General features: G+C 34.5%; 1 pseudogene; it reads left to right on the top strand.

Moving 5' to 3' along the window:
• Positions 1 to 21,884, top strand: part of LOC104222004 (telomerase reverse transcriptase-like) — a 74,842-nt pseudogene that overhangs the window by 21,174 nt on the left and 31,784 nt on the right.

Genomic DNA, 21,884 nt, shown 5'->3' on the forward strand with positions numbered 1-21,884 from the left:
CACTTTTGAGATCAGAGAGCAAGTCACAGAACACATAGTTTCAGAAACATTTTGGGCAAGCAGATTCTTCATAGAGGGAAAGAAGGATTGGGGGACATATAGAATATAGCCTAGTGTATAAGCAAACAGATAGACAAATGAGGTTGTGAAGTTGACAAGTTAGCTACAAAGATTACAATAAAGACATGTTGATAACACATAAGTCTTAGGCACACAATCAGAATACTTTGTAGGGCTAGATACCTTAACAGGATCTCGTTAGTCAAACTAGAATAGGTAAGACTTAAATGAACAAACTAGGCAGGCACTTCATGAAGCATTCAAAGTTTGGAAATACTAATCACATATAGAGCAACCATGATGTAGACATGTTGGGTGAGATAGTAAACAAACAATGTAGCTTAGACATACTAGTGAACAAATAGGTTGCATGCAATTATCTAAAGGCCGGATTGGGCATGCTAAATAGATCCTTATGGTTAACTATACTAGTCATATCTTTTAATAGAACAAAACTCCAATCATGCTAAGTGATACAGTAGTTAGGCAGTATAATCTAAGAATGTTGATTACATATTGAGCAAATGACAGTAGAGTAGTAAATAGAACTGGAAATCACAACTAATGAACTGCAGCAGCAAAGAAAAACACATAGTTTTGGAATGGGAATTGAATCAGGACATATCAGTTAAGGAGAGAATACATAGTATAGAGCAGAGATGGTGCAAATAGCCAGCCTTGGCTTACAGTCGGCTGGATTAGTGAGAATTGCAAGCAACAGAAGAGAATAGAGAGCTTTTGAGAGAGTGAGAGTATATATGAACTAGTGTTCGTGTTTAAGAATAAGAATGAGAGTGTATAAATAGCACTTAGGGAGATGAAATAAATAAGATAAAAAATTATCTAGAGTTCATAAATAAAGTAGGTAAATATAATCAATCAGTTAATTGGGACTAATCCCCATTAATTTGCACAAACAGATCCGGGAAGGTCACGTTAATACAAAGAGAATCCATTACCAGCCATGATTGGGGCTTAAGTAAGGTAACAAATCATAAATGGACCATAAATTAATCAATCAGCTGGAATAAGGCAAATAACACTAATTACAAGCCACAAATAAGGAAAGTATGTAAAAACCCAAAAGAATACTGACTTTAACGGAAAAAATTGGTTCAAATCCCTAATAGAAATCAATTAATAAAAATATCCTAAAGAATACTAGTTTTAGCAAGAAAACTAGTTCAAATCCTCAATAGAAATCAATCACTACATCGGGTTGACAAAAATAAACAAATAACGGAGAAAAATTGAAGAAAATACATGCAACAAACAGAAACATCTAGGTTTTAAGCATATACACGAGAATCAGTCAAGATGGTAAAGAAACAATTAGTTAAAACACTGAAAAGTTAGAAAAACCCTTTTGAAAAAACACTTAGGGCGAACCCTAATTTCACAAGAAAGCAAATGGAATCGAAATAGTTAACCAAAATAGGAGATCTTCAAGGAAAAATGACAGATAATACTCGAACCCTTTCAGATCTACAAAGATCTGAACGGATTCGAGTAGTTGTAAAATTAGGGTTTTCAAAAACAGCTAAGATGAAAGAAACTTGATTAAAAGCATTCAAACTAAAAACGGAAGGAAATCAGTACTCACAAACACGGATGGCCCTAGACAGTCTTGTAAACAAACTTCGGACGAAGGAACAGGTTAAATCTCCTTGAGATTCTTTAGGGATCCATATAATCAACAACCAGAGGGCATAGAAGTCCTGTAGTGGTCGGAGAATACTCATAATCTCCATAGACGAGAGTTTCTCGCCAGTGAAAGCGATTAGGGTTAGGGTTAGGACTTGAGAGCATTTGAGAGAAGAGGGATCAGATGTCGACGTGAAAGAGGAGAGGAAATGAAGGGTTTGGGGGAGGTCATTAGGTTTAATTTAGGTAAGGGTGAATCTGAACCGTTGATCAAAATGATCAACGGCCAGGATTTGGCAAGGAGTGGGTCACGTAGGTGCTGGGTTTGGGCTGGGTATATTTTGGGTTAAAATTGGGCTGAGTATTAGGTCAAATTTAGAATTAGAATTGAATAGAAAATGGGGTCAAATTTTAAATAGCCAATTTTAACAACTAAATAATTTATAAAAAAATAATAAACGAGTACCAAAATGTCTTTGTGCACTAAAATGATTTTAAATAGTTATTTAATATTTTAAAAATATAAAAGATTATTTTATGAATAAATAATATAATTATACATTAGTATGGGCTATTATTGCAAAGAAGTGCAATTTAGCTTGAAAAATGCAAATATAATTACAAAAAATGCACTAAAAATATTTAAACACTATGTTGGCATAAATAACGAATTTAGATGGCCAAATCATCACAAAATCAGTATGAAGGATAATTATTGGATATTTATATAATAAAAAGAGGAGAAATAAATTGATTTGGAGCCCTTAAAACTATAGAAAAATTATAAAAATGCTTATGCATGCTTATAACTGCATATGTACTATTTTAAAAGTGTATATATATATATATATATATATATATATATATATATATATATATATATATATATATATATATATATATATATATATGTATATGTATATATAAAATATGTGAGAGAAAAATTGGGTATCAACAACTCCAATTTCATGAATTCTAATCCGACCCCGATATCAAAATTTCCACTACCAACCGAAAAATGCCAAAACTCTAATTTTGCCGATTCAAGTCTAAATCTACCACGGACCTCCAAAATACATTCTGATCAGGCTCTTATGTCCCACATAACCTCACGAAGCTATCCAAACCATAAAAATCAAGTTCCGAGATCATGTACTCACAAGTCAACTTCCGGTTGACTTTTCCAACTAAAGCTTCCCAAAAAGAGACTAAGTGTCTCATATCTCTGCAAAACCACTCCGAACCCAAACCAACCAATGTGATACGATGAAAATGTAGCTAAACAACACATTAAAAAGCAGAAATTGGGGAAATGGAGCGGTAACTCATGAGCAACCGGTCGGGTCGTTACAATACTAGAGGTGCCTATGTTCTTGATTCCGCATGTGTCATATTGTTCTGTCATCTATTCATGGGTCTCAGAAAATACATAAGTTGATAAAGTTTATTTCATGATATAAATCAAAGGCATAATGGTCTTATGACATTCCGAGAGATTTTATTGACATACTTCTCATGCATTGCATCCATTTACATTGACTCATGACTAGATGGCGTTATATACATGTATAAATATATATTATATGTATATGGGATATGGGAAAAGGTTACGTTGTTATATATGCACCACCACCTGATCAGCTGGTATACGTTGATGATTTTGCCCACAGCGACCGAGATGATATAATGGGATGCTCTCAGAGGCTTGATGATGTTGTGAACGCATATACCTATTCATGGTATGATAGTTATACGCATAAGCATGACATTTTAAATATTAAATGATTCATAGAGCTATTCAGACTTACATGTCGAGTTTTTTACTCCATGTTTCTCTCATGTCTATCATTTACTGATTTTCATTCCTTACATACTCGATACATTATTTGTACTGACGTCATTTTGCCTGGGGACACTGTGTTTCATGCCCGCAAGTCCCGATAGACAGGTTAAGAGCCCTCCAAGTAGGCTATCAGCTCAGCAGAAGGTGTTGGTGCACTCCATTTGCTCCGGAGTTGTTTATTTGGTTAGTATGATTAGGACATGTATTGATTGGTATAGCGGGGCCCTGTCCCGACCTTCAGGATATTTATGTACTCTTATAGGCTTGTAGACAGATGTCATGTATACGGATATTTATATAGCCTTGTCGTCCAATATTTTGAGTATATAAAGGATCACGTTAGCCTTATAGGCCCGTATGTCATAGGTATAAGTTTCTACATCAAGTTGGGTCGTTCTATGTCGGGTATTCTCTCATATTTACACTTGTTATCTCATGACGCCCCTTTTGGCCTACTTACCCATGATGATGTGATAAGAAAGATACGTTATGTTGGTACTCGATTGAGCAAGGTGTCGGGTGCCCGTCGCGGCCCATCGATTTGGTTCGTGACAGGAACTTCTCTAGAAAAAGCTGAGAGATCTGATCCCAAGTAAGAGCAGGCGATCCACTTAGTCTGGTAGATACATAACCTTTCCATCATCTCTTGGCGGAACCCGTCATCTAAAACACAGTAAAATTGACCCTATTGGTCTCAACTATACCCATGTTCCGCATCACCTCGTGGCAGCGATCAAGATAATCATGTGGGTCTTCAGAATGTGCACCACTGAAGTGAAATGGGAAGAGCTTTGTAAACTTGTCCAATCTCAATAAGCCCTCAGAAGACATGGTGGGCCTCTCACAGGCATGTGCTGCAACAACTTACTGAACTACCCCAACTGGCGGGGCCGCTGGAGTCTGATATTGGGGAGCCATCTGCTCCGGAGTGCGAGTAGAGGGAGTCTATGCTCCTCCCCCTGGCCTGAGAGATGGCTGGTGCTAGTACAGAAAATGTGGCCACACTCTCCATAAGGCCCACCAAACGAACTAGAGCGTCCTGAAGCACTGGGGTGGTGATAAACCCCTCCAGGACCTAAGCTAGTCCAACAGGTACAATCTGAGCTAGAACCTCCTCATCAAAATCTACCTGAGGCTCCACTGTTGGTGCGGCTGCTCGAGCTCTAGGCTGAGCTCTGCCTCTGCCTTGACCTCTTTTAGATAAGTTTGTCAAACACAAATTGTTTCTCACCAAAAGTACTTTTGAAAAAAGCACTTTTGAGAAAAAACTTCTCGCAAAATAAGCTGATTTTTGTAGCTTGGTCAAACAAGCTATAAGTAAGTAGAGAAGGCGGTAACATTTCACTGGTTTAGGGTGCTTGATAAGTTTAAACTTCACATTTGATTGAGTTTTAATTAAATTATGTTGTAACCCGGAAGGCCATTTCTTCTCAAATTTTGGCTTTCATGGGCTTTTAAGCTAAAATATTTTGTAGTGTTTGGATAAAGTAAAAAAGTGCTTTTAAACATTTGTTTTTAAGCTAAAATGACAAAAACAAGTCAAAAGCCAAAAGTTAAAATTCCTTATGACTGAAAAGCTATTTTGACTAAAAATTCACTTAAAATAAGCTCATCCAAACGGGCTCTAAGACGCCAAGGACCAAAACTTATTATCATGACTACTTGGTTAATGTTCATTTTAAGATGTTATTTCGTTCTCCGCTTATTCTTTCATGACATTTAGCTTTTTTATGTTATTAAATTTATATATGCTTGCAGACCATCGATACGTAAAGATCTTCTTATTTGAAATATTTTTCAATCATTAATATAATTATTGAAGGAACTATATCTCATTTTTATGATATGATTTATTTTTTTATCAATATTGCATGTATGATAATTTTTAGTCTTATCATTTTTATAATTTGATTTTACATTTTACCTCTATTTAAGTATGGTAAATACTTTGTCTTGTTAGAAGACTTTCGAAGGATAAATGACAGCTCAACTATACTCAACTCAATGTAGTCCGAAAATTATTTCTTGCAAATACATGGTCGAACAATTTTCGATGTTGGATTGTATCTAACACAACTTTTTTTTTTAGACACAACCAACTTTACATTGTATCTTCAATAGGGATATCAATGTCGACACCATGAATTCCGGTCATGATAGAGCAACCGAAATAGATGAAATGAACATACACATTTATAAGGATGTAGTCGGTGAGATACACTTTAGTATATGTTTGTACCTTACAAAACCGAATAAACAAAAATTACATATATGTAACTAAACTTTGATTGTTCATGTTCATAGGTTCAGATGATATACAATCATCTTGATCTTGACAAACACGTTACCATACGGCAATCCACAATATTGTTATCCCAAGAAAATTGTAGTTTTTCTTTTAAGTATAATTATTTACTCAATCCTTTATTTTAATAATATTATTATGAAATTATAAAATCGTGTCTTATATAACTTAATATACACGTGCAACGCACGTATGGAGAGACTAGTTATTATAAAAGTGGGAAGCTCAAAAGTTAACAGTTCAATTACTAAATTACCCTTCTAAATAATTTGAATAAATTATTTATAAAATTAAGAAAATAAGTAACGCTACAAACAACCCCAAACCAGTGCTTCATACCCCTTCATTAATAGTCACAACCATTCAAATTACAAAGCTAAAAGTAACATATCATCACTTCTCAAATCTAAAGAAATAAATTGTTACTTCCCAAAGCTAAATAAACTAATCGTGACTTTTCATTCTTTTGATACCTTTTACTAAATGTTCATAAAATTATTTATTTCATAATATCAAAATACCAGCAAAAACAACGTAACACATTTGTTTTGGTAACACCAACATTCTAGCAACAATACACACATGAACCATATGTGTTAAGACTCCTGGTATAAGTATGGTAAAAATGACACCTTTTTTTTTTTTTAAATTCATCCTTGACATGCTTTTTTTGTTTTACCTCTTATGCGTCATGCATGCTATATTTATTGTGGTTTATTGATTTGTTGTATAGTTTTAACGTTGTTTGTGACTGACAAAGATATAAGGATTCAAAATCTTATTTTGTTTGCATGTCAATAAAATTGTATTATTTTTTATTATCGCTATTTTTCATGTGCGACAAATAAGCGCATTTTCATTACTTAGTACCCGTTGAAATATAATTTTGCTTTTTCTTTCCTTTAAGATGTTGATCCAGTTTAGAATCTATATATTACTACCATAATAAGTTTCTGATTTAGTTTCTTTTCTTTGGTCTATTTGAAGATTACAAGAGAGAGATAAGTTTGATCTTTGTGTAGTTTTTTCCATTCATTTGTTCACGTGAAAGAAGGATAGATCTAAATTATCATTTGGTATAAAATATGTTTAGGAATGGAAATATAAAATTAGAAAAATTTAATAAAAGAGTTGCAAATTATAAAAAAAAAAATATGTCCAACTCTCATGATTTTCAAGAGTACCGACAAAACCAAGCACCTTGATAGTATATAGTATATCTGTCAAATTATTTTTATCGTAGCAGATTTTAGTCATAATCATTATTTCTTTTGTTCCGATTTATGTGATATTTTTTGCTTTACGAGATTCAAACTTCTTAATTTTACCATACATTTGGATATAATTTTTTTTAGTTTTTTTTCAAAATAAAAGTTACGTATATGAATACTATATAAAAAAATACCATAATCATAATTATTAATAATACCAAATATCTAAACCAAAAGAATAATTCGTTTGACTCTCAAAATCTAAACACTTTTACATGAATTTGGATAGAAGAAGCATAAAGTTCAAGAACGTGTCTATAGTTGGGCCGCATCTAGGAATGAAGTATGCGATAATCTTTAATTAAGAAAACCACAAAAAAAAAGATATATAATTAAAGAATAAATTGATTAGCAAGCTATCATTTTATTTTTCTATAGATTAAATAAATAGAAAATTTTACTTTTTGTCCACCTGAAAAAAAAAACGTCTCTCAGTTAGCTGACTCTATTTTTATAGTTAAGAATAAAAAATAAACGATCTCTAAAAAAATAAAAAAACTTTTAGATTATAAAACGGTTATGCGTTATTGCTAAAACTAAAAAGTAAACATGAAAATTTGTGAAATTGAATAATAAAATTTCAAAACTTAAACAAAATTTAAATTTTGAATATAATATTGACTGAAATGACTATTGACTGAAATGACTATTGACTTCTAAGGTAGAGTTTCTTCTTTTATTGAGTTGGATAAATAGAATCCACAATCATTATTTTTGTACTTACACTTTTGTCTTCACTTTTATATTATGGATCAAACATAAATTTTAATATAATATTTATATTATTTAAATTGTTTATACTTATAAAGACAGAATACATGCATGCCGAGAAACAAATAATAATAATAATAATAATAATAATAATAATAATAATAATAATAAAAGAAAGAAACGATATAGCGTAAAGAAGCAAAATACTCATAGGATTCGTTGGCGGCGATAAAAACTATCATTGTGTGAGCTTTCAGGTATTTCTTTTGAGATTTGTCCAATATCATAGAGTAAATGGCTTAGATTTTGACATAGCATGTGCTTAGACATTCTGTAAATTGTGAAATCACAGTGACAAAATTAAAATATGGACACAACTAGAAATATAGGAGTATGTGTTTTTAAGAGAAAGATGGGTAATGATGGCTATGTGATGTTGTTGAAAAATAATAATGATGATGTAATGGTTATTAGCTTGTAAAGGATAGATATGAGATATGGAAATTGTGAAAAACGTACTGCCTGTGGAATTGAACATATTTAAGAAGCTACAGTTATGGACTTTTTATCATTTAGTACATAAAATATAATTTTCAATCATGATGTAATGATGATGGCAATGAGAAGGTGAAATAATTATATGGTAGTATAAGTCATGGTATAGTTTTCTGAAGCTACTATGTTTCGGCACTTTCGAAGTACTACTGTTGGCATATGTTTGTGCACAATTATTTATTAACCGGATTGGGGGTTGGCTTTGATTTTGACTCATCCTAAGATTATGAAAAATTATTCACTTAGACTAATTAGGACGTATTATTCAATATTTTGGATAGATTGAGGCCATTGGAGGCCGTTTGGTTGCTGTCTTAGACGTTGCAAGGTTGGGGAACTTTCTGTTAGCGAGGTAAGTGAGACTTTAAGCTTTGATGTTTGCTTTCTAAAATTCACTTTGAAAAATGTGTTTTCTCTACCTTGTCCATGTGTTGGGACAAGTGTGCGCTTGGCAGAATCGGTGGTCTTAGACTAGCCGCAAATATATTATTTTATGAAAAATAAAAAAAATATTTTATAAGTTGTTTGATAGTTTGATACAGTTGTGAGCCATGATATTGAGTTTGATACGGTTGTGAACCATGATGTTGAGTTTGATACGGCTATGAGCCATGGTGTTGTGTTTAATACGGTTGTGAGCCATGATATTGAGTTTGATACGGCGGCTATGAGTCATGATGTTGGGGCATTGTGTATGCCTTTGTACATCACCCGAGCATTGTGTATGCTTCTTGATATTTATATTTGGGGCATTGCGTATGCTTCAGTGAGCATTGTGTATGCTCTTTTACATATTTGAGGCATTTTGGTGTTGTTATGGACTCGTAAAGGTGTTAAAGGTGTTGTTTAATTTTTTTCATTGCAGTCATGACACGTCCTTAGTGTATACCGTGTTAAGATATGTGTACTCTTGTTGGTTAAATCTTATTACACTACTAGAAATTTGGCAAAAAACGACCAAAGTCGACCGATCAATTTTGTCGGCCAAAAAACCGACCAAAGTTTGTCGGTTTTTCAAAATATTTTTTTTTTATGAAACCGACCAACTTTGGTTGGTTTTTCATTTAAAATAAATTAAAAATGGTAATATTCAAAAACTGACAGAAATCGGTCTGTTAATTCGGTCGTACATTTTAAAGAACCAACCAACTTTGATCGGTTATTTTCGTGTGAAAATACAATTAAAGAGTATAAATAAAATAAAAGACAGTCTTAAAATAAAATACACCAATAGTCTAGTAGTAGAATAGTATCCTGCCACAGTACAGATCCCGGTTTGATTCCCAGATGGTGCATTTTTTAATTACATAACTAAAATACTGACCAATTTTAGTAAATTTTTTTCGGCAAATTATTTTATTTGAATTTAATTGACCGACCAACTTTGGTCGGTATGCCTTTCTGACTTTCAAAATACCATCCACACATAAATGGTCGCCTTTTGGACGGTTATTAGCCATTACCGACCAACTTTGGTCGATTTTTTTGGACGATTTTGCTTGGATTTCTAGTACTGTTAACTTTGTTGATAAATATGTATTGAGTTATTGTATAATTATCGTAGTTATTATGTCGTTCTTGTTGTGGCGTATTTATATTTTCTAACACTTGTTCCAGAGGTATTTAGAGTGGCGGGTCGAGGATCTTACTAAGTTATATTTACATATAACTCACTCCTTACCTGCTTGTCTATGCAGATAGTATTCGTGACGACAGAGCTAGTAGCTGACGAGTTCGCTAGTTGATCTGGTTATTTAGATGAGTCACCGCATAGTTCGTGGAGGCTGCCAAGAGAGTCCATATCATTTATTTATACAATGTCTTTTATTTTGGGATTCACACACTCGATCATAAGCCTTTTGTAATTCTCTTAGATGCTCCATGGTCTAGTGTGAGATTTGGGCCAGAGTGTTGTTCCTCCATTTTAGTTACTATTATTTATAAATATTTGTAGAACAATTTGGATCACTAATCATTTGCATTTAATTATTTGAATGTTAGGAATTTGCGTTTATTTCGGTTGAATTTTGAATAAGTATTAAATGTATGGTATAAGTTGGCTCGCATGGCGGGTATTTTTAATTGGGTGCCAGTCACATTTAAGGGTAGGTTGGGATGTAACAGATACCCTCTTAGCTTCATCGTGAGTTTACTTCTTTATATTTTGATTCTCTTTAATAAACATTTTGGCTCAGCCATTGCTTGTAAACGTTACGTTTTGGATCCGCCACTGTCTTCGTGGTTCCCAGCTAGCAATTACACTGGGAAGAAAGACGATTAGGATTGAGATTTTGACAAAGTGGTCAATTATTTCAACTAGCATGATTTATCCAGGGATTTTTTTATGGATTTTTTCATTCTTATACACTATTGGAAACTTTATTACCCTAAATATCCATGTTTAATTAATTACCCGGCATAAACAAGTTTTGTTTACAAAATATATACAATCCACCTTAAAAGGCTCCCAATCCATTATTTGTGTCTTCAATCAAGGGATTTAGTTACATCATTTTCCTTTTTTCTCTCCTCTCTCCCCTCTTCTCTCCAAAATCGGAAACATAAGGAAACAAATTAAATTTTGATAACAAATTAAATAAACTACAATCACACTTATTTAAAGAAATTTTCACCATTCCATGTTAGGATCAGAAGAAGAAATGTATGATTTCAAAGCAAGAAGATTAGATTCATCAGAGCTAATCTTTGTTATAATGTTATTTGATTTGTACACAAGTAAATGGTAATGCTGTAGGAGCTCAAAGTGTATTTAAACATATACGGGGTTGCTGGGACTAGTTTATCAGAAAATTCTTTTGTCAATAATTTTATATTATCAATGCGTTGTCACCATTAGTTCACATTTGATTGGGTTATTTGAGAGCTTCCTGCTGCTAATGTCCTGGAGCTTGCTACCTTCCACCACCACAAATATATAGGGTAACTATATCCATCAAGACTAGAACAAATGGGAAGAAATCACCTATTGTTTTTACCTATTCCAGAATTTGAATTTGCGACCTCATGGTTCTCAACCCACTTCATTGACCACTAAGTCACATCCTTGGATGCGTCATGAAGCACAATTCTCGTTCTATTGACTTCATTTTTGTTCATTTTAGGCCCCTTAACTCTTTGATTGACTTCAATTTGCTAATTCTTTAACTGAAGTAACCATTGGATGGGTTTTCCTATGTCAACTCTCTCAAATTCACTTTTCGACGATTTGCCATGCTCTGCACTATTATCTCTACTTTCTTGTAGCTGTGAAAGTGTGGACGACTTAGTTGTTTATCCTAAAAAAATTGATGGTATTACATGTCTTGCACTAATTCTTTTGTTCATTATTTTTTTAGGAAGGAGTGAATTCTTAAACTTATTTTGCTTAGTCTCTTTTCTGACACTTGTTGTAAACATCTAAACCTGCTTTGCTTAGTCTCTTCTCTATCACGTTTGTTTGACCTAGATACCATTCAATTATTAAGTTGCTGAAAACTCTCATCCGCAAAGCTCACCATTGCCAACATGTAAGGCTTTTGGAAAAGCACTGTTCTACTCCACCATTGAATCAAGGTGCCAAAAGTATTATTGCAACTGTCTTGGAGGTTAGTCTTTGTTAAACTTCTTCAAGCTTCAGTTCACCCTCTTCTTGTTTCTGGTCCTTCTGAGGTATAAAAAGATTTGAAAAGAAAGAAAATTAGTCATTAGTTACCATGCAGAGTTGTCCAAGTTAAATTGTTGACCAGGGCTTCAAACCCAACATGTTCTATTCTTTTATAAGATGTTGACACTTGAGACGTATCAACTAAGCCACAATTAACTATTGAAATTTGGATATATTCAATTTGTGAGCCAGGATGTTGCCTATTTCAATCAATTATTGTTATCTAGCAGAAGAATGTGGCTCATATAACCTCTTCCGTAGTGGTATTTGTTGCGGAAGCCAAATGTATATAGTGTGAATAAGTCACAACTACTATACCAAAAATTATGATAGCCGCCAAATAATAAATAAGACAATAAAACAACAATAAAAGGAACACCAGAATTTACGAGGTTCGGCTAATTTTGCCTACTCCTCGGACACAACCAATATTTTATTCCACTCCAAAAATACAAGTGAAATAATACTAAAGAAAGAAGATACAAATGCCTTAAGAAGATAAGAAAGCAAATGAGAGGTGTGTTTAAATCCTAAACATTAGGCCTCCTTTTATAGGAAAAATATCCTACCAAATGGCTTGTGGGATTTGCCAAATTCAACAGTATTTTTATCTGACATGACCAATTGATGGATGGTCCTACTCAGTTGTCTGTAAATAGCATTTCCAGATATGGATATTGAAAGTGATCTTCTTAACTATTTAGGATCAGAGACACGAAACCGAAGCAAGTATACTTACAAATGGTTGTGCTGAAGGCAGATTAGCTCACAATGACATCAAGTCCGAAAGTTGTAGCACAACTCCAGAATCACAACCCCCTCTCCGTTGGAGCCAACCAAGTGTTATTGTCTAAAGAAGCAGGTTGTATCATTTATTTGGGCTGTTTGTCCAAGTGTAGTGCCCATAAATTTACTGGGACTCTTTCTAATTGGAGAGTTCTAACAAAGAATATTTCCAAGCTTGTTAAGCTACGAAGGTTTGAGAAGTTCACGCTCAAGCAAAGCATGAGGAAAATTAAACTATCTAGGTATCCTCGACTATCAGATCAGTACTCCTTACTGGAACATAAAGTACTAGAGCACTGGATATTTTGGTTCTTTTCTTCGATTGCCACTGGTTCAAGCTAACTTTTACGTAAATGAAGCCGTGCTTGAGAAACAAGATATATTTTATTATCGCAAGCCTACGTGTGAGTATTATTTCCAAATTTATGACTTGCTTGAGAGATCAAGGTTATCAAGAATTAAATGTTGCTTCTGTCAAGAAAATAATATGGAATAGATCATTTGGTTTCTCAAAAGTTCGGCTTTGTCCAAAAGGAAAGGGGGTAAGAATGATGGCAAACCTTAAAGCATCGGCAATGTTGACTGTGAATCCTCCATTGCAATCCAAAGGTCTGAGAAAAGTAGGTGTTGGTAGAAATGTCAAATGTTACAATTACCAATCTGTTAATGAGTCCTCACAGATTTGCACTTGGTGCTCAAACGTATAGTAGTAAATGAACCAGAGAGGTTGGGTTCGTCTGTATTTGGCTACAATGATGTATATAAAGGCTTGTCCCTTTCTTGTCACCCCTGAAGAATGGTTTTTCTGTCAAACCTGGAGTTTTCATCATTGTATCAGACGTTGAAAAAGCTTTTGACTCTGTAGACCAAAGATAAGCTACTAAGTGTGCTGGATGATCTCAATTTGGAGGAAGAATTAATATTTTTTAAGCAAAGTTGTTCAAGTTGTGTGCACTAAGAAATCATTGCGGATACCACAAATCTGGACATTAGTGAGTAAAGAGAATGCCCCTGACTCCGTCAATGCCAGGTCTTGTCTTCCCACTGGCCCGTTGCATGGAATTCTTGTAAAGCAACAGGTAGGATGTTTTGAAGTGCTTTAGGGTAAACATATCTACATGCACATTTCATGGCCTTCTTTTTGGCTCCTTTCACTTGTATGTGGTTTCTTAATTTCTTGGCACTGATGTATTTGTTTGAAGGGACATGTACTTTTTACTAGAATGTTGTACTGCCTTAGGATTAGATCTGCATGCACATTTCATAGTCTTCTCTTGGCTTCTTTCGCTTAGATGTGTATCTGTTTCATAATTCCTTGGCACTGAGTGTATTTGTTTGAAGGCACAAATACTTCTTACATTCCATTGTTGATGGCAACCTTGTACATATTATAATTTGCATTTACAAAATACTATTCTGCAAATTGAAGAAACACATGATGGGATGACCCAACAACCAAGGCAGTGTAAATCAACAAGAAGGTTTGAAGTTAAAAATAGTCATGAAAATTGCACATTATTATAGGTATCAATAATCTATGAAGAATTGGGGTGTGGTGGGGGGACAGGGGGTAAGGGGAGGCAGATCAACCAAAGTTCTACTCCTCCTAGAAAGGGAAATGAATCATTCTTTCTAGGGGAAAAAATCATTCTTTCTGAATTTTCAGTTTGTTTAAGGCCCCATCAACCAAAGAACAAATAAGAAAATAGCAGTTTGACAAATAACTTATATCATTCCAGTTAAACATGACCTGGTATTTATCCTTTAAGAACCTTACTTACAAGAAGTGGCTATAACAAATCTAAATAACCGATAAGCTTGAAATGTTGAAAAACATTTTTAAGTGCTGAAACTAATTTTTTAAATAAGTATTTACGTGTTTGAATAAATATGTTGAAACTGATAATAACTAGTTGATGTGATTGGTAGAAAAGTGCTGATAAGCTATTCTTTTATTAAAATGACTAAAATACCCCTAAAACTTTACAAATGATTATCAATTAAAAAAATTCTTTGTAAAGAAAAGGATGAATAATGAAAATAGCATGAAGAGAAAATTAGAAAATTTATTTTCGGAAAAGTATTTTGTGAATTCAAAAATATTATTAAGGATAATTTAGTAAAAACTTTGGTCAAACTAAAAGTACTTATAAGTTGAAAAGCCATAAATTGGGGGTGACAAACTTATGACTTAGGACTAATTTTAGCTTATAAGCACTTGGCTTATAAACACTTTGGGTGTTTACCAAACGCATAGATAAGTCAAAAGGTGCTAGCCAGTTTGACCAGCTTATAAGCTTATAGCCAAACACCCTCTTAATCTTCCAGGTGCAAGGCAGAAAAGTAAGAAAAGAACAACTTCCAATGAAATCTGTTGGTATACCTAAAGCACATAAAGCGCAATGTGCTGCGGTTAGGTAGCAAATTTTTCTTGCAATCTGTTGGTATACCTCAAGGGAGTGTTTTGTCCTGTCAACTCTGCTCTTTGTATTTAGGACATCTCGAGAAGTCAGTAATATTTCCATTCCTTGACAAAGCTTGTGGACCTGCCCCCTGGATTTCCTTCAGAGGAATGTTTTCTTGATGGTACAGCTTCAGGATGTGCTCACCTCATAATGTGTAAACCTAGCTATCTGTTACTTAGATTTATTGATGACTTGCTTTTCATCTCAACCTCAAAGGAACAGGCTTCTAGGTTCTTCTCACGGTTGCAGAGAGGGTTTCGAGCCTACAACTGCGACATGAACAAAAAGAAATTTGGAATGAACTTTAAGATAAGCACTATACCAGATCTGAGATCGGATAGATTGTATGTGGTTGAAGATGGAACCTCATTTCTTCGGTGGAGTGGACTATTTATCAACTGCTCAACGTGGAAATTCAGGCAGATTACACAAGGTCAGCTATCTTCCTAGTGGCAATATGGCATCACTTGTGGATTTCATATGAGCTGTTATTTTGTTTGTTCTGGTGCTTCCTAATGTTTATATCATGATAAAGGGGAGTTACTACCATAGTACCATGCCTAGTCGATCGAAATGGTTGTCGCAACCACCATTTTATTTAGCATACTCGGTATTAAACTGACCTTATTTGGCTATCAATTACTCATTAAAACTTGTTAACTTAATGTTTAGGAAGCTTGGCAATTAGCAATGTTTCCCTCTGCATGATTGTTTGTACTCTTCTTTCTAACCGACTTTCTCAATGCTCAGGGAATTTGATTGAATCAGTAGATATTTATTGATGTGATCCTTTTTCACAGGTATTTGAATTTCCCTCTGAGTTCAACACTCACTGTTGGCTGGCTAAATAAACCAGGCCGTGACTTGAGGGTTAAGCTGTGTGGTTATCTGAGACCGAAATGCCATCCTATATTCTATGATTCTAACATAAACTCAGCAGCTGTGGTCAGACTCAACATTTATCAAGCTTTTCTTTTGTGTGCCATGAAGTTCCATTGCTACATCTCTGATTTATCAAGCATATGTAGATTCAGCACCAAATTTTATGCAGATGCTTTTGGAAAATCATTGAGGTATGAAATATTTAGTACACCATCATTGGGGCGATTTCGTGCTCTTTATACACTGGTGATGGATCTACATTGGAACACAGCCACTTCAATTATTTTAAATCTAACCTCTGCTAGAGCTCTAAATGAAAGGGATTAGGGGCAAGGGAGAGTGCATCAGTATTTACATTCTTAATCTTATTGTACTCCAGTTACTGTTGACATCATGCTGCTTTGCTTTTACTTCATTTTTCTCATCTAGGTATATGAAAAAGCTCATGATCAAGAGGAGGATGTTCTCCTTCAAAACATGGTTCAGATTTTCGTCCAATTCTTGAAGCGGGGAAAGGTGAAATCGAATGGCTCGGATTAACTGCTTATATTCATGTGTTGAAGAGGAAATAGTCAAGGTATAAGGAGTTGTTACGTGTATTAGATAGATTCTAAGCTCGTAAGTGTGGACATGTCATTTTTGACCCTCCACAAGATTTTTCATATTTTAGCGTGTAAATATTTAATTTAGGCATAATATAAATATTTTAAGTAATTTTGACTTTTTACTTTATTTTATTACAAGAAAACAAAATTACAAAAATAGGTTCATTAATGTTTTGTAGTCATTTTTAATCTTAAAAAAAATACAAAAATAGTATCGTATTTTTATTTTAATATGATATTTGAAAATACCAAAAATAGATTTGTTTTAATGGTTAGTTTTATTTTAATAATTTTTTTTGAATAATAGGATTAATTAATAAATGGGACCGTATTTTTAATCCCGTTTGCAGGGAAAGAATAGAACTTAGGCTCGAGCAACCCATTTTTAGGCCTAATTTTGGACCTAGCCCATAATTTTCAAACCCATAATTCCTAGGCCCATACCCCTTAACATGTCCATGGTTTTCGGCTGAACCAAAAACAACACCTCGAGCCCATCAGCGATCTCCACTAGCCCCACCCCACCTCCAGATCTCTCTCACACAAGGGGCAGCAGCCCGTCGCCCTCACCAAGCTCACTCTTATCACCATCGTTTCCGCCTTCAACCAAACCGGCGACCACGCACAGAACCCTCCTCCGCACGATCGCAGAACGGCTTCAAACCATCGTCTTCAAATCTGATCGTGGACTACCATCCTTCAGTTGCTTCCCTTAACAGCTGCCTCTCTCTCGTTTTTTTGGGCCTCATCTCCATCGTCGGCGGGTCCTCAGCGATGTCTATTTCCATTGAAAGCTAGTCGTTTCAAGTTGCCCTGTTATTGGCTTGAGGTTTGAAGACGCCATATTACGAACATAAGAAATGGTCGTGGTTCGTTCCTTAGCTTTCCGAAGACTCCGTTGTTCGTAGTTTCATTCTGGGGCTTAGTTCATCGTCTTCCATTTGAGTTATGGTTCAAGTTTGTCATCTACTGGTTTTCCAGATTTCATAGGGGATTTTGTCAATTAATATGGTCGCCGGTGAGGTTCTGTTTAATGGTTCCGGTCCCGTTTGAGATTTCCGATGAGACGTTCCAATATTGATCTTGTCCGTGGTTTTGAAATTTCAGATTTTGTTACTGAGGTCCAATTCTCTACCTTGCTGCCTTAATATTTTTATCTATTGGAATGAAAATGGCATGGATTTCCTATGGGCTGTGTGTTATTTTGTTGAATTGCTTGTGATTATACCATCGATATTATTGCCTATTAGAATTGTTGTTGCATGTTTGTTTAATCTCCGGTTATTACCAGTTTGCTAAGAGTATCAGATCTTCACGTTACTAAATGAGTTTCATCTTGAGCACAATACTTTTAAAGGTGTTAGTAATTCTCAAATATGTTTCCTTTGTAAATTCATTGATTTCGTTGGTGAGTTATGGTTTGAAATTGTTCCTTCTGTTGCTTTTCGAGGTTTTCAATATATTCCGTTGTTGTACATATTGTGAAAGAATCGGTTTGGCTTAAACCAGTCACAAAATAGCTTGACTGCAAGAGTAATTGGAGCTAATTGGACCAAGCGATTTTAGAGATAAAGTGTATTTGAGTCTTAGTTTTATTTTGAATTCTGAGCCTCACGTTACATTGATCTTAAAGTAGAAAACAATCCAATGTAGAACACTTCAGCATGCTTTTAATTTATCATCGTGATTGTGTACACGTTCGCGTGACATAATTACGATTCCTTAGAAATCGAGGTGTGCTATTTAGCAAATTTTCCATGGCCCTCGTAAAGTTACAAAGCGTAGTTGCTTTAGGCGCATTATTTTAATAATACTACCTTCCTAAACTCGGTTGTGCATTTCATGTGACTCAAATCAAAATCTTAAAACGTTGACTAAAATGTGTTTAGGATTGCGGGTGCATTTCATGTGGCGCGATCCAAAGACACGTTTTAAACGACGTTCAATCTTCTTTAAAAATTAAATAAAGGTGGTTAAAATTTAAAATTTGCACATAGGTTTATAATGGTTAAAAAATTAGATAATTAAGCCGAAGATGACAGTTGAGCGACTGTGCTAGAACCACGGAATTCGAGAATGTTTAACACCTTCTCCCGGGTTAACAGAATTCCTTACCCGGATTTTTGTGTTCGCGGACCGTGAATAGAGTCAACTTTCCTCGATTCGGGATTTTAAACCGGTAACTTGGGACACCATAAACCTCCCAAGTGGCGACTCTAAGTAATTAGTCCCGTTTCGATTGTTCTTTAATTGGAAAAACTCTCTTGTATTTATACCCTTTACGGGGGTGTAAGTAAAAAATGAGGTGTGATAGCTCTGGCGATTCTGCTGGGGATCGAACCCAGAATCTCTGGTTCAGGGTTCAAGAATTCGAGCTTAGAATAATTGTTATAGTTTGTTTTATCCATTATCTGATTTTGTTACATGATTTGGGCCTAATGTGCTAATTGATTGCTTTTACCGCTTTGATATTCCGTGAACTGTATATAAACTGTTGCGAAATCCCTCTTTTCTCTAAGTCTTCTAAATCATGAAGAAGTGTGCACTTCATGTGACTTCTTTTCTGTTAGAGTCATATTCCAAATTTAGAACGAGGTTCAGACAAGTTGCAAAGCCGGTGAAGCTTCTGTATTCCCGGTACGCTGCCCCCCCCCCGGCTCGAGCTGTCCGCTCGGGTAAGCCAGGTCTAGAACAATAAATCCAGGTTTTTAAACCTAGAAAAACACAGCCTCATGCCGGATCCCTAGTAGGAACGTTTGTCTGCATCACGTGCATTTGACTTAGGGGACTCAACACAGGGGTTGGGTCCGTCTAGGACAGGTGTACCCAAAATAACAAACCATCTTGATGCATCGTATGTGCTACATGTTGCATTTCTTCAAGGGTAAAAGGGTCATTTGGAGGACCAATGATAATTGAGGGCGAATGAAAAAAAAAAGAGAAAAAAAGAGAGGCTGAAGTGTAAGAATGAAGCGAGTAGGGCCCAATTATATTTTTGTTACATTTTATTAAGAAAAAAAAAAAGATCATGGAAACTTCAAAAAGATTTTGCACTTTTTATCATTTTTCAAAAATCAAAAATCGAAAAAAAAGAAAAGAAAATCCAAAAAGATTTTATATATTTCATCATTTTTCGAAAAAAAAAAGAGAAAAAAAATGTGTTTTCTATATGTCAGTTGTTTTTTTATTTTTATTCTCGACTGTATCCAATCCGCCCGAACTACGCATACCTAATTCTCGTCTTTCGGGGCCTGACACGTTGGCAACCCACATAGGGTTCGGTCTTCCTAGTAAATCTTAGGTTCTTGGCTTTGCGGGGTCATAGCCAAATTTTGCACTTCTAGCCACCTTTTGGCCAAATAAGTCAGTTTGCAAAAACAGCCTCAATCATGTCTTCCATGTGTCCAGTAGGGAGTGTTATTGTCTCACATAGTGTTAATTTAAAGTTTTCTCATACCGGTATAGATTTATTTACCGAAGTTTGAGCATGACAGACACCCCGTGACCATCCGGTCAGGATCGCTCAGCCAGGAGTTGCTTAAGGAGATTTGTTTTATTTTTACGTTTTGAGTCTGTTCTTCATTTTATGCCGTCTTTTACTTTCTAGTTTCGTACAGTAATATCAAGTCTTTTGTTATTGTATTTTCCGCTTTATATTTGAAAAATATGTTGTAACTCAAAAATCCAAAAACAAAAAGAGATGTTGCATTTTATATTTCGTTATAAATTTTCTTTAGAATACTAATTCTAGAAATGAGAAAATTTTGAGGTTGTTTTTCCTTTAGGTAATTAATATCTAGGACTTAAAATGAATTGTTTTTATGTTTCCTTTAGTATATTAGGACCGAAATTCAAAAAGAAAAGAAAAGAAAAAAAGAATTTTCTTTTAGTATCTCTTTAAAAGTTTTCTTTAAGGCGTTAATTCCAAAATCCAAAAAGATTTTCTTTGAGGTGTCTCTTTGGGAAATTAATGAAAAATGAGGTGAAAAAAATTCTTTTATTTTCATCAGAACATTAGGATATTGTACATAGAAAAAATACTTTATCTTTTGTTCATCATTAGAATTTTTTTTTAGGTAATCAAAATTGAAATCTAAAAGCATTTTGTTTTATCTTTTTCATTGCTCGTTTCGAAATATCGCGTCAGGATATCAAATGAAAATTCAAAATATGTTTCTGTGGTTTATTGTTTAGATTGCCTTCTTAAAAAAAACGAATCAAAAAATATTTTTCTCTCGTAGGATTTTTCCTTAATAATTTCCCATGGAGTATTTGTCTTGGAAAAAATATATGCTCGTTAAGCTTGAGTTTAGAATAGGTTATAGAACATTAAGTCTAGAAAATTAAAAAAAAAAAGAGATTTGTTTCTTTTATTTCTCTTTTCTCGTTAGAGTAGTCATTAAGCTAAAAAGAAAAAGAACGTTAGTTTGTTTCCTTTATTCCCGAACTACGCAAAGATCTGATTCATGCGGCGTCATGATACGTAGGCAACCTACATAAGGTTCGATCAAATTATTTTTTATATTAAAAGAAAAAAAAAAAAAAAGATGGTGAAATTATGGGATGTGAGAAATGAGAAGGAAAAAAAGAGCGATAATCAGAAAGAAAAAAAAGGAAAGAAAAATGAGCGAGCTAAGAAGTGCGAGGAAAGAAAAGAAAAAAGAAGATTCAAATGGACAAATTGGGATGATACCAAGTGACCTTATAACCCTCGAAGTCATTCTAGAACCATTAATTGTTGTTAGGTGCATTGCACGCAATGTGATATTTCTGGTGTTAAATGTCCTAACGCTAACGGGATGACCCCATTTTGTTCCTTTTGATATCTTCATAGCAGAAATGTGGTTGGTTTGTGGTTCTCGAAGTAGTAACTCCTCTCCACAACATAAAGTCAAAAGACAATGACACACAACAACAAAACTGAGTTGGTTGATACTGGGGCCCGAAAGCAGTTGGTTGAACAGGACAATAGGTTGTTGAAGAGTTAAAGATGTTGAGACAACACATGACAGACATGTATCAGGCCTGGATGACTGGGAAGGCACCACCCCCGCCACCACCTAGCTTCCTAAATGCTACCCTTACCCAAACAC

This window comes from Nicotiana sylvestris, chromosome 1 (assembly GCF_000393655.2).
Source record: "Nicotiana sylvestris chromosome 1, ASM39365v2, whole genome shotgun sequence".
NCBI classification, from domain to species: Eukaryota; Viridiplantae; Streptophyta; class Magnoliopsida; order Solanales; family Solanaceae; genus Nicotiana; species Nicotiana sylvestris.